Here is a 15,153-nt window from a genome sequence, read left to right as displayed (position 1 = left end):
CTGGTGACTTAGGATTGTGACAGTCCTCTCCCACCCCTCCCAGATGGCGTGACCTCACACCTAATAGAATCCATCCAGGGAGGGAGAGCGGGCGTCCTGGTGCTGGACAGGATGGCCAGTGGGGAGCAGGTACCCGGGGCAGTGCCGGCAGGATGGGTAGCCTCCAGTGTGGCACTGGTGGTGCAGGTAGCTCAGGGGATCATGAAGGATTGGCCTCCATGGCCTTGATATTAGGGCAAACAGGAAATTCATGAAAAATCTTTCTAGTTGTATTAGGGCAGACAGAACATTTGGGGACGACCCTCTTGTTCATATCTGGGAGAACAGAGAACTCGGGAACAACCTCTGTGGCCGTATCTAGACAGACCGAAGACTGAGAAACGTCCTTCATAGTCGTATCTGGACAAACTGCAAACTTGGGAACGACCTCCCTGGTCATCTCTGGGCAAATTTGAATTACTGGAATGAATACCTCCACTTCGATACAAGTAGTAGAGCAGTGTGTGGCCCAAACACACATTATGGCCAACGTCATAACAGGGGGAACAATCATTGGTAGAGGGGTTCCAAGCCCAATTCTCTGGGCTTGGAAGTATCTAGCTGGGTGATGGAATGATGGTCATGCTGGCTGGATTCTGGTGGTAGAGCAGGCTGAGCTCAGGGATGACGGCAAACACGGGTCAGGGGCTGGAGCCTTCACCGGAGTGTACTCTTAAGTGGACTCTTTGTCTGGGGAGAATTCTCATACGGACTCAAGGACTGGAGGTACATTTAGAGGTAACTCACCGCTTTGAGTGGGCTCTGATTCTGATTCAGTGGTTAGAGTGGCCTCCAATGTAGATTCTTGGGCCAGAACGGGCTCAATACAGAACTCTGAGGCTGGAGCGGACTCATTACTGAATTTTGGGGCGTTTCTTCTTCCTCTGCTTCCTCCTTTGAGTTCAGGTTAAATGAGGCGTTGAGGCTTTAGTAGTCCTTGGACTTGGCTCAGACTCTGGAGCATGCTCATGGGTTGGAACAGAGTCTGCATCTGGAATGGACTTATCACTGAATGTCAGGGCTGGAGCAGGCTCAGGACTGAATTCTGGGACTGAAGCGGACTCTGGGATTTCTCTCCCTGGAACAGACTGGTGAATTTCTCTCACTGGAACAGACTGGTGAATTTCTCTCACTGGAACAGACTGGTAAATTTCTCTCACTGGAAAAGGCTCAGGAATTTCAAAGATTGGAATGGATTCAGTGATTTCTCTCACTGGAACAGGCTCAGGGATTTCAATTGCTAGAACGGATTTGGAAGCGGATTTTGGATGTAGGGACCTGATAGGGGAAGATATCTTCATCGCCTTCCAGACGGAAATAACCACAGGATTCATCCTTCCGGGCTCAAGGGAATACTGGAGACTCAGGCTTGGCGGACATGACTGCTGGAGACGCTTGTGCTCGCATGAGGAGTGAAGATGTTGAAGGACTTGCGAGGAGTTCGGTGGTGTTTGGTGGCCCAATGGACAGAACCTCTGATGCCAGGATGGGTGGAGTGGACTGGAGAGAAAGTGACTGAGTGGAACTGGAACTTTAAACTCGCCAACATTGAGGGAAGAACCACTTAGCCACAGCACATAATCAATATAGCTCTCAAGGGAACCAGTGGTAGCTGACGCCGGTATCTGCTGATAAAGATGGTCATTCAATCCTCTCCAAAACATGATCTTCATGGTACTATCATTCCAAGGGACCAAGTTGGAAAGCTCAAGAAATTCCTTTATGTAATCCTTAACTGGACGACCATCTGGGAAAATGGAGATGAGCAGATTCGCTAGACCACAAGGGGTGAGGAAAAGGCCCATCTGGGTCTGGTCTTCTGTCATAAAACAGAAGGATGCAACACCGGTAATATCCAAATAACAAGTTTAGGTTTGGCAGACAATAGAAATAAGCAGGTGAGAAACTGAGAAATGGTTAGTTGTAGATGGAATGGCACTGGATAAGTCTTATTTGTTGCAGATGCAGAGTGTTGGAGATGGTGGACCAAATGGTAGGGATGGCTGATGCGATAAACTGACATTTTGATGCTTTGTCGAGATCCCGAAGCGTAGATGCTTCAAAACACTGGTCTGAAGCGTGATTCAAAACACCCATGTCACGTGACTATTGGACTATTAAATGGCTTCTTGTCAAGGTTGTTTAAGATCAACACGTGCAAGTGACCACTAGGTGTCAACGTGGAGACGGGTGTTGTTGGATTGTTTCGAAGCCTCAAAACAATACGGCACATTTGCTTCAACTGTTTCAGTGTTTCACGAAGCCTTGATCTGCCCACCACTACGAATGGGCTGAAGCTGAAGGCAGACAACTGAAGGTTGAATTGTACAGGTGAGTGTCTCTCAGGTGAGTGTCTCTCAGGTGAGTGTCTCTCAGGTGAGTGGTCAGCTTTGAACAACGAGATCAGACAATGTGTGGAGTGTCCTTACATCTGGTGCGGAGTCGATGAGTTAATTAGTGACAGCTGATGATTTTGGAATACGTGCAGGTGGTGGACCAGGGAGGATTCTGGGAGATGTAGTGCTGAAGGTGACAGGGATTGTGATTTAGGATTGTGACAATTTTTGACTAACAAATTCTTTATTAATGAATCATTAATTAATTAAGTTCAATACTTTTGTATTAAAAGAGGACCAGCTATCCAAATTAACGAGTCTCATTCTTTTACTTTACAGACATAGGCCATGTCAGATAGTTTGGATGTTGTGTGTCAGAGAGTGAGTGAAATCATTAGCAATGTATCAGCAAGTGATGATTTCAATGAAACGTTAGCAGTGGGATGTGACAGGTGCAAAGAAAACAGACCTTCCAGGGCATGTTCATTTAGATACGATTGTGTGCTTACCAAACGACAGTAAATTAAGTAAGATCATTATTCCTAATCGTCACTCACCAAGAGGTTGATGACTTCACCTGTTTCCTCTGCGCACCACATGATTAAACATTATAGGTCATGGACACCTTTGCCCTTTCGCTTCCATATTTAGTATGTCCCTTTTTTGCTTTAATGACAGTAGCACTTGTGCTGGTATGGATAAAACCTGATTGTCCAGCATGATTTGAGAATGTACCAAAGAGCATCTTGGGTCCCACTTTATATTAGGTATCTTTAACTACTATATGTACTAACATTTAAATTAATAATTTGATATGATGCACTTACTGTGTACATGTTTTTATATATATAAAAAAAATACTGTAACAATGCATTTTACAGTGTCCTGGTTGCATATATTACATGTACTTAATATAGTATTAACGTCTGGGTTACTATTGTAACCCCTGTTCCCTGAAGGGACGTTACGTCAGAACTGAACTGACGAATTGGGATCTCACTTGAGGGTCCAATCATCTTCGAGTTTAACTAAATGAGCCAATGCACATTGGCGTGTGAGATTTGCATCACAAACTCCGCTCTGCGAAGCTATATCTTCCTTATATAAGGAAGTGCGCATGTAACGCACATTCAGGTTTGTGCTGAGACTATTGGATAACACTGGGAAAGTGTACCTATGGAAAGGGATGCTACGGAGACCACATATCATGTGGGAATTTACATATATATGGACTGGCCAACAGGGCAGTACTATATATGGAAGGTCTCTGGAGTAGCTCCGGCCTAGTTAGGGGGGAGTCAATCCCGGCAGAGACACTTCAAGGCATATGGGTGTCTCGTAGAAGGTGAAGTGATGGTGTCTATCATCTAAGTCCTGTCCAGAGACCACACTTGGAGGTTACAGAGGTCTTGATGCGAGAGCCAAAGGGCCGCGAGGAGCATGAGTTCTGAAAACCAGGTCTGGTTGGCCCAGTAGGGTGCAACTAGCAAGACACTGTCTGTGCAAGTAGGCTCACTGGGGAAAACATATACTTGCGTAGGCCAGCACATCCATGTTTAAGGTCCCCTTGGTCAGAGAGGAAAACAACTGGCAGTGGGACGTGTCCGGAGTGGCAAACAGGAGTACCTGTGTGGCTCCGAAGCTTCTCCAGATTAGCTGGACTGCCTGGGGAAAGAGTTTCCATTCTCCTGGAAGTATAGGCTGTCATGAGATGAGAGCTCATCGGCTGCACGACTGGAATATGAACGGCATGAAAGTGACCTCAGATGCTTCTGACTCCAAAGAAAGAGATGGCGTTTGAGTTGCGACATGTGACGGGAGTGTAGGCCTCCTTTGTGTTTGATGTACGTAGCGGTCGCAGTGCTGTCTGTACAGACCAGTACGTGCTTGCTTTGAAGTGGTGATTTGAAGCGACCCAGAGCAAACCGTACTGCTAGCAACTTAAGGCAGTTGATGTGCCAATGCAGTCGGGGTCCCGTCCAAACACCCAAGGCTGCATGCCCGCTGTTACGTGGCTCAGTAGCTGGTGGTGGATGCCTGGACACTTGTTCTAGGGGAACTCCTGTCCAAATAAATTAAGGGTCTGGCTAAGGGCTGAAGGTTTGGCAACAGGCCAGGGTAATTGTAACCCGGATGCGTGCCGCGTTGCCACGTCCATCTCAGAACTCGACTGTGAAGCCAGTGCTGAATTGGCCTCTTATGAAGCAATCCGAGCGGCGTTACTGCGGCTGCGGACGCCATATTGCCCCGGAGCCTCTGAAATAGTTTCAGTGGAGCCGTCGTCCTGCCCTTGAGCGAGTTTAGGCAGTTCAGCACCGACTGAGGCCGTTCCTGCATGAGGTCCAAACTTGACAATGTCAGAACTTCCCTCATGCAGTTTTTTGAGTGCCTTGCAGGAGGGCCATGGCATGCAGGGCAGAGTACTACAGTTTTGAATGTGAGTATAGTAGTTAAAGACAGATAATATAAACTGGGACTGTTCACATGGTCAGTGCCACAAATTTGATTATTGACCTAGAAATAGTGCAATATCATAAATATTGAATGCCAGATATATTTTACAGTGAGATACACATACTGTAGGCTAGGTGAACATTCATAGATATGTCTATACTGTGTGTTTGAGCTTAGCTGGAGACTAATGATCACTCAATCTGTATTATATATATATGTAAAAAAAACGTAATATTACAATCTAGTCCATATTTAATATAAAAAATAGTGCACTATTCATTCAGTCATTACTTTTGTTCTCCAAGATATCTACCATGTCATCATCACCCAGTTTCTCTTTTCCTTTCTAGGAATGATGCTCATATAAACCATTGATTTGTTGCTGGCGGTCTGAACTATATCGTATAAAGAACAAAAGGTAACATTAAACACAGAGATATTGTTATTTATATGTTGGTCTTAATGGTGTTTTTTTTATGCTATGTTTTGTAAAAACAAACTTTATGCTTTCTAATGACTTCAGTAAATTAGACATTGTCATATTGTTATATATTTATTTGTTTTGTTTATTATAACAAATAATCTTGCTTTTACATCAAGAAATAATAGTCAGACTGATCAATGAGAAATGTGATTTATTTGTGTGCCAGATTATTAACATGCCAATTACTTTTTTCTTACCTTTGTATGTTCTCCCCTGATGACCACCACAAACATCAATATGACCAGCACTCATCACAGCCTCTACAATAACATCTGGAGCTCTGTTTTTTTCTGTGTCCTTTTGTCTTTTCGCAATAATAACCAAGACAAAAAGTTCCCACTGCAGATCACTTTTTTTCAGCCTGTTCTGAATCGCACATGACTGCTCTTGGTAGATTTCAAAAGCAGCGACCGCTTACCTCTGTTATATTCTCTATTACACTTTTTCCTATAATATTTCTCATTTCACATGTGCTTTATATTAGTTTAGTAAGTTTTAATGATGTTTTGGATTTATTCACCATGGCTACTGATTGTGTTGTGTTGTAGGCTTAAATGTATTCAATGTCATGATGACTACATTGATGAATTCTTCCGAATACGAGATGAAGTGCAAGAAAATTAATTGTAACAGGCCAAAACAAGCACTGTTAAGGTCCAAATTGGAAATAAAATTTGAAGTTTGTGAAAAATTTAAGAAAAAGTCAAATAAAATAATAAATAATTACTTAAAAAAATACTTAATTATACTATTATAATAAGTATTACTTATAAAAATAGTTATTTTATACCTTATATATTATTTTATGAAATTTTACACAATGCAATTGGTTTGCAATAACTGCTACAATCTGTTCTTATTATTTTTATGCATGTTACCGCATGAGGCAACACTATATAGTGCCATAATTGATTGTATTTAGATTTGTACATTGATAAGAAGAATGTGTTATTACAACAAAATGCCCCCTTAATTGTGAACCGAACATCATTAGTCAACAAACAACGCACATCATTTAACTGTGGCATGCATTTAGTTCATAAACTCCCAAGGTCATTGATGTAAAAACTAAATGTAACCTCATATTTAGCAAATAGTTTAACAGCGTACAGAAACCACTTTAGTGAAGAGATGTCAGGCTACAGGATTTAAATGAAACTGAGGTTGGGTTGTTTCCTCAAACACCTGCTGAAAATGTAGGCCGATCATTGACATGCACAATATTCAGTAGTGTTCTATAGGGTTCAACAGATGGCCATTCATAAAGGGCCATAACTGTGACCGGTTCCAGTCAATTAAACCTTAACAAATCTTTTTTTGAGTCATCTGAGATCTCTTTTCATCATGTTGAAACACAATTACATTATTTAGCAGGTTATCAAATTTTGTCAAATCTGACCTGACCTGCTTGGAACTCTTTATCAAAGCCTTATCATCAAGAAAGTTCACATATTTTTACTTTTCCTATCAATGACCTTGATTGTTTAAACCCTTTGTTATATAAAGATAGGTCGCACCTGTGAGCCCCAAACACCTCTGATGCTTTGAGAAAAGGCCAATGAGAATTGGCAAATGGAATTTGTTTGCCACTCCCCTGGACATACGGATATAAAAGTGTGACGGCGTGTATCACTCATTCCGGTTTGTGCTGGGGAGCCGAGTGAGTGTCATCTATACTCAATCCATTTATCCTATGGAAAAGAAGTGAATTGCTGGTGTGACGACGCATTGCAGTGGTCTTTCTCATGGTCCAAAAGTACAGAGAAAGTTCCCCTTGGCGCTTCAGTTTTCTCTAAAAGAGCATCCACAGATTTGGAGTGTTTTTTAAAGATGCCTTTCCGCTTGTGTGTTTCTGGTTGCGGTTGATATCTCTCGTCTTCGGACAGCCACGATCTTTGTGTCGCGTGTCTTTGTGAAAACACGCTAAGACAGCTTTCGTGGATGACTCATGTCCTCAATGCGAGAACATGACCATGGCAGCGTTGCCATCGTGACTCTCTTTTCTGGTTAGAGAGAGAGTCGCCTCAGTTGCTTGTCCAGGTCCTTCTGAGATGAACAGGGCTGCAGCATTGCAACCGTTGTTGCTCTTGGATAACTTCGACGGTGTGTCACAGCACATGGCACACCTAATTTCTCATTCGGGGCTCTGGATGAACAACTATCGATAGGACTCGACTGGACTTCCACCCTCGGGTCCAGTAGCCCAGTCTGAGTCTGATGCAGAGTTGGCAGCCATGCTTTTCTGGCCTGCCACGGTTGGATGATTGGTTTCTGGGTTCGGGGTGTATACGGATGTTTCACAGGTGGAGTGTGCGGTTGCTGTGCATTTATGCCCACAAAATGCTGCTAGCTCGTTGAATCCTCCCAGACTCTCACCCAGGGCCTGTAAGTTCACTTTGTCTTTAATGGAGAAGGTTTACAGTGCTGCTGGACAAGCCACGTCCATGTCCATCCGGCATGCCATGTCCATCCGGCAGATCCATCAGGCCAAATCTCTAAAAGAGCAGCACGAGGGTAGTTCTGAGCCGGGACTGATGCAGGAACTGTGCTCTCCGAGCAACGGAGGTTACGGCGCAGGCTCTGGGCCAGGCGTTGTCCAACATAGTGGTCCAGGAGTAGGGGTGTAACAATACATCGATATGGATCAATGCATCGATTAAATGTCTAACGATACGATGCATTGATGCCACACATAAAATATCGATATACGGTACCTTTATTTTACATTTACATTTGGCAGACGCTTTTACCCAAAGCGACTTACATTGCATTTCAAAGTCCACACTTACATTCTTATTAGTTCTTGCTTTCCCTGGACTCGAACCCATGACCTTGGCGTTGCAAGCACCAACGCTCTACTGTTTGAGCTACAGGAAGGCAATATTTTGACAGTCTCCACATCCTCATGTAACTTTTATCAGCTGAAATAGACGCCTGACAAGATTGACTGAACCCTTTGTCACAAAAGCCGGTATTTTCAACTGTCAAGGCGTCGCGAGTTCATGTTTTACAGCAGAAACAACAAGACTCAAAGTCTGTTTTAGCGAATCAGTGCGCAGTATTCAGGTCAGGTGACAAGGCTGCTAGTCACTTTGAAAAGACGCGCTAGCTGAAAGGAGTTTCGTCAAAGCTGACTTAAGTGAACGAGGATGGATTTCAACGAACTTGATATCTTCTTCGGGGCGTAAAAGAAAAATAAAACCTGAAACTTTTTCACGGATTCTTGCTAAAGCAGAACGTTAGTGGCGAGGGAAAAGCTCACTGTATTGCGTTTACGTTAATCACAACAACAAAGTTTTACAGGCGTCTATGTTAACTGAGGAGATTAACGTTACAAAGATTAACCAAGTGTTTTATTGTGTATCATAGCAATTACTTGGCTTTGTTTAACTCTGAAACATGAGATGTGGAGTTATCTGCTTTTGCCACAAAGAAAAATAAATATATAAAAAAATACTTTCAATGAACTTTAATTTTATAAGTTACCTGTATTTTTTTAGTTATTATTACTTAATCAAAGCAACCCAGCTGCATTTTGATTGATATTCAAATGCACAATAAAAAAAAAAACATGATATATGAACATGAACAAGAACGGAGTTATCTGTTTTTGCAAATGAACTTCTACAACTTGTAACAAACAACTTGTAAATGTCCCAATTTGGGAGAGAATTATCAAAGAGTTTAATTAAACTTTCATGTTATATATTTTTAGATGCATTTGTGAGTTAATAAACGTAACTGGTTGTGTACACTTGGCACATAATAATATTGATTAATCGATCGATATAGCCCTGAATCGAATCGCAGAATTTTTTGAGGTATTGGCAAATATCGTATCGTATCGTGATGAACTGTCCGATTTACAACCATATCCAGGAGCGCCATCTCCTTCCTGAGATGCAACAAAGTCCACTTTCTTGACGCCCCCCCATCTCACAAGGTGACCTCTTTGACGGCACTGTTAAGGACTCGAGGACTCTGCAGTGGCACATCAATTCGATGCCAGGTCCAGTACTCGTGATGCATGCCCTTTCAGGTCTGCCCGTATACTTAGGCTATAGGTGCTCCATAGTGATTCCCTAATGGTAATCCCACATGATGTATTGTCCACGATACGGTTTCCCAGTAAACCTGTGTCTTCCCCTTGGCAAAGCTTCATCTCTGCCACCAGTTGCATTCGTAGTAAGGACAACAGGGACCTCGTTCCACATGTGGTACTTCCTGGTTGGTAATTCCATGCGATGTATTCTCCACATATTAACCTCCCTTAGGGCAGGATGTGGTCTTCGTAGTGTTCTTCCCCCTATCTAGGAGAATAAACGCTCCCCAGCGCTGATTCTGGTCTGCACAGCTGTGAGAGTCCCCCGTGTTACGAAGGACTACGCAGCTTGCGTGGGGTGTTGGGTAGGTTATAATAATAATAATAATTTGTTACATTTATATAGCGCTTTTTCTGGGACCTCAAAGCGCTTCACATATGGAAGGGGGGAACGTAAATATGAGACGTGGAGTCCCTCTTGCCACAACTCTAAACTCCCCAATGAAATCGGCCACTGTCTCGGCTCCTCAGCATGGACCTGAATGAGTGATGCATGCCGTCTCCCTTATATATCTGTTATGTCCAAGGGAGTGGCATGCAAATTCCTCCCACCAATTCTCATTGGCCTTTTTGCAAAGTATCAGAGGTGTTTGGGACTCACAAGTGCGACCCCCTAGTACATCTCGTTCCGTTACAATAGTAGCCAAGACGTTCTTGGTTGAGTCAGCCATAAGTCAGCTGAGATTATCAAAGCCTAGCAACAAATAGAATTATTATTATTTGTATTATTATCATCATTATTAATAGTAGTATTAGTAGTATTCAGTTGTCACAGTGGTACCAAAACAGTTGTATTTAAATATGTAAAATTTCTAGAATATTTGTAGACTTTGAATAGTAATATATACAGTAGATGAACCATGAGGTTTAATGGTGATTAATGTGGTGTTAAATCAACAATGAACTGAATTCCACTGTATCCATACATTTGATGATGACAAACAAATAACGATCCATACTTCTAAAATATTTATGCGTGTTTCTACAAATACGGGCACTTGTGCTGTGGACACTTTAAAAAAATAAACTCTCTTTAAACACACTCATCACAATTACACATTTCATTTGTACACTATCAATGTCCAATTCTCCTGTGATTTTTATATAAATAATATATTATAACATCACAAACTTCAAGAAAAAAATATAAACTGTTAAGGCTACTTTCATTTTGTATCCTAAATGTAATCATATTTTTGCACTTGTTGCACAAAATTGTTGATTGTGGTATTATGCCTCAACAAGGGACGGTATAGTAATCTGTGTAAAATATTATATAAATCATTTTCACACAATAAAAATGGTTTGTAATTTCAATCATTTATATTTTGCTCTGTGTTTGGATAATTTTTTTTACTGTAAATGTTCATATTTTATGATTTCTAAGCTCCGGCAAAATCACAAAACACAAATATTATTATAATATAAACCATTATATTGTATGTATGTATGTGTCACAGGAATCTTCCCCAACAGCCATCACAACCTCAACACCTGCCACGTTCAAGCTCAAACTGCACAACCTTTTGCTATGGTTTCCGGGTTGAACGACATGTTTCCTGGAAACGGTGTGCAACAGTGTTTGAGATACGTTTTCTCTTGTTTGGTTGGTGTGTCAAAAATGTCAGCCCAATCGGCAGCAACATGTATATAAACCACGTGGTATTAAAGAGACAGCTTGTGCAATGGGTCCAAATAAAGTCGTTTACAAATGTGTCCGCTACAGCTGCTACAGATACACAACAGTTGAAGATATTAGAAGACATGTTTGTCGTAAAAGTTTTATAGTAAAAATATAGCATATCAACAGTGATCAGCAATAATGAAGCCTAATACTCACAATAAAAATAATAAGGTCACATAGATCATAACACAGTCTCGGAGGAAAGAAGTGGATTATTCTTCACCTGAAATGTTTGCCTTTTCATCCTGAAATGCAAGGCAAATTTTGGATCACAATAATAACGAACCACAGTTTCCACAAATCCCTTCACTCGATTGGGATGTTCTCTTTTATTCTGTACAGCAAGGACAGTGACTGTAACATCAAGCGTATTTTGCAGTATTAAACACGTATTTATACCGATTTCATCCGGCTCTGAAAAATTCAAAAAGAAGAACACAAAGATTGGCCTTCTCAGATGCCATAGTTGCAACTCTTGCGTCATCAGAACGTCTCAGGTTACTAATGTAACCATTGTTCCCTGAAAAGGGAACGAGACGCTGCGTCAAAATGACGCCATGGGAACGCCTCCAGCGTGCACGCGTCTGAAGCATCACTGTCAACTCGATCATCACGAACGCCACGGGCGGGTGACGTCATGACCAGGAATTGATAAGCCACTTCAGGAGTTTCAAAGTCGCAATCTGATTGGTTGAATTCTACAGGATGTTCGGGAGATGTGAGTGTCACATTCTTTATCGATCCGCCTGGAAACAAATGCCGTGATTCCAAAACCTCTCGTGGAAGAAGAAAGGCGTTGTGCGTTGAATCTGCCGAAAGTATGTGAAGTTCGCGGCTCCATTGTTGCAGTAAACTTGCACAAGGTTCTTAAATGAATCATTTATTAGATGCACGCCAGTCTGTTATTGTAGGGACATCGACATTATATTGTCACACCCCTAAATATAATGTGAAACAAAACAAACTGTGTTTGGTTGCGTTACATGTCAGTCAAATGTCCTCTTGGGTGGTCCTTGACCTTGCCGTCAGTCTGAAGGTCTGGCAATGCGAGACTAATCTGATCCAACCACCCATATATAGGATTAGGGATGTAGAATATGATCATGTATTAATATGTGCTTTAAAAGTAATAAACAGCCAATATCCAATTAATATGCATGCTAATAAGTAACTGAGAATTGGACCGTATACTAAAGTGTTACCATAATTTTAATAGCTATACAAGGCAATCAGTGTATTAAGACAGATCATATATATTTATACATTTGTTTATATGATATGATCTTCCCCCTTTTTTTTCCCCTTTCTTCTGTCTCGTTCACTCGGAAGTATGTCATTGCTTACGTTAAATGAAACGCCCTTAACACTTGATCATGGAATCCACAATGGAGCTGATTTATTATTTAATTTTTTTCCCCTTATGAATTGGTTTTACGCACCATTCTATAGGCCTGTGTGTATGCTTGGGGTGTGAGATAAAAGATTGAAAATTATAACAATACAACAAATTATAACAGTCAGCTTATGGTAGCTTAATGTCAAAATAACTCCAGTATCATATACTATAGTTTTGTGGGGTGGGGGTAAATTAAGTGCCACCAGTTGTGATGTCACAATCATGTTGCATTGTGGTCTATGGTTCTACCTGAAGTGTACATGCTGAGTAAACTTGGTCCCTCTGTCAAAATTGAGGGGTTGAGCGTCTTTCCAAATAAACTTCCATCGCCCACTTGACAAAGTTGAATGCACATTAAAATGGTGGTGGGGATTTCCCCAAGGGGAAGTGCTTAGGGAAGTTTGCGAGTGTGTGTCTAAAAGTGAAGTTAAATGCAGCCCAGGAGGACACAGAACTAAAACACGTGACAAACCCCAATACAGAAACAAACCGATAATTCCTTACAGTAACAGTGCAGGGATTTTCTTTCAAATTAAGGGGTGCAACATATAGTATTAGTGGTAATATCATTGCTTCACATTCAAGAATAAAAAATAGAGGTCTCTAACTTCTTAAACAAACTTCTAGAAGACTTTCTAAACACCTAATTTGTGTATTGTGCTATATATATTTGTATGATACTGAAAAAACATTAAATGTAACTTTCTTTTAGATGTTCTTTTAGGATCTTCTGAAAAATAACACTAAGAAATATGAGACTTCCTCAATGACACTGCACACTTCACTACACTGATATTTATTAATATGCTTGGAATTCAGTGTCATAAATTGTCATATTACATTCAAGCCAAGAATTCATTCTTGCAGGTCTGTTGACTCGGGCTCTTCTTTTTCATTTCTGCTGGAACATTAGGTCAGACTCAGGCATAACAAGACAACTTGTGGAGTTAAATCTCATCAAGCTAGAAGACCATCGGAACCCAGCTGAGACCAGCAATTCACCTTTGGCTAAGCCCCGCCCCCCTTAGTTACTGTTGCTACGTCCGTCAACTGGGCTCTGGTTTGGTATCAACATGGCTTATGCTGTGACTCTTCCTGCTGAGATTGTATCAAACTTTTATAAAGCAGCAAATAAAGTGTCTGATAAAAGTAGGCAAAAGGGGCTGCAGTATGCGTTCGAAGGCTATATTCAAGACATACCGGTGAAACGCAAGCAACAACAAGGCATCCAAATAGAGGCAAAAGCATAACGGTCGCAGTCAAAAAATGAACCACCGCATATCCTAATGGAGACGGAGGCTGGGACTAACAATATCAAGAGCAACACTGTTCATGCAAAGCTGGGTGGGTCTCTATTCACTTCTATAATCGTTATTACAAAGCAAACGGACTACGCGAGTATAAAGTTGTATTTATTAGCAGCGTGTGCTAGCGTATCAACAATTAGGGTAGAGAACCGAAATCATAAAACTGTCTAACTAGTATAACTTCACAGTAAGGTTAAAAGCACAATGTATCTAAGAGAGCACAAAAGTGTGTTGTTGATCTTGAGGGGTTTCGCTGACTGAGGACGTCCACGTCCACACAGTTTAATCCAAAGACGACACTTGTCAGGATTTGACTTCGGTTTTGGGAAGGGGAAAAAACGGACTCCAACCTCTCTGGGAAACACATATCTGTGTTACAAATGCCCCAGGCACAACGTTTAACCATATTTTTGATAAAACTACGACGGTAATAGCCTGCCGAGACCAAAAATATGAGACGCCTGTGTTAATGAGCTTACAGTCGCCTGTGTTAATGAGCTTACAGTCTCCTCTCCACCAGTAAGCTGGTGTGTGGTGGGCGTTCTGGCGCAATATGGCTGCCGTCGCATCATCCAAGTGGATGCTGCACATTGGTGGTGGTTGAGAAGATTCCCCCCTTCTATGTATAGCGCTTTGAGGTCTCAGAAAAAGCGCTATATAAATGTAACAAATTATTCATTATTATTATTAATTAAAGTCAATGGAGCGCTGTGAAAAAGTGTCGGACCTCTATGGGAGCTCGTTCTTGGCTGCGCTGTGATTGGTCAATCTACATTCTAGGGTGTGGCTTAGCCAAAGCCGAATTGTTGGGAAGTGTTTTGTTTTTTTCCCCAACAAGGAAGAGCTACGTATGATCCATCATTGGCAAGAAAGAACCTGTGTTTGTGAACTCTTTAAAAATATCTACATTTCTACATTGGTTGCTCATAAAATGTGGTTTGGTCTTCATCTAAGTAAAAATTATAGACTGACACAATCTGACTCAACTAGTAACCCATACTTTTCAGAATTGTATTGAAGACGGTGTTCATTGACAAGGCACAACGGACAAAGTAAGCAGGCATCCTCCCAAGATCACTCTAAGAGCACAATGAGCAATCCTAGAGTCTGGGAAGAGTCCTCAAAACAGCAAAAGACTACAAACAGAAAATTCGACAAACTGCTGAATTCTTTGTTCATTTTTCCGCTATCAGAAAAACACTGATTGTGAAAGGAGAACAAATATGGAAACCGTTGCTGTCTAGCATATCTCATATGTTTGGCCAAGACCACCTGGTGTCCCACAAATCATCTGGGAAAATGTCTTGTGCACAGTTGAGAAAAAATAACACTGACTGTACACCAACACCAA

At 41.5% G+C, this 15,153-nt stretch overlaps 1 protein-coding gene across 3 annotated transcripts in view; it reads left to right on the top strand.

Moving 5' to 3' along the window:
• The window catches only part of ccdc136a (coiled-coil domain containing 136a), a 74,912-nt gene extending 68,906 nt beyond the window's left edge, over positions 1-6,006 (top strand). Inside the window, exons 10-11 of one of the 3 annotated variants that reach the window (XR_013796429.1) lie at positions 5,180-5,247; positions 5,559-6,006. The gene's annotated coding sequence lies outside the window, so the exon portion shown is untranslated. The remainder of the gene's footprint in view (positions 1-5,179; positions 5,248-5,558) is intronic. The other 2 variants (XR_013796430.1, XR_013796431.1) reach the window with 2 other exon arrangements.
• Positions 6,007-15,153: the final 9,147 nt, after the last annotated feature.

This window comes from Phoxinus phoxinus, assembly GCF_949152265.1.
Source record: "Phoxinus phoxinus genome assembly, chromosome: 25".
In the NCBI taxonomy this organism is placed as follows: domain Eukaryota; kingdom Metazoa; phylum Chordata; class Actinopteri; order Cypriniformes; family Leuciscidae; genus Phoxinus; species Phoxinus phoxinus.
The sequence above is the reverse complement of the archived record's forward strand: the minus strand, read 5'-3'. Positions and strand labels throughout refer to the sequence as shown.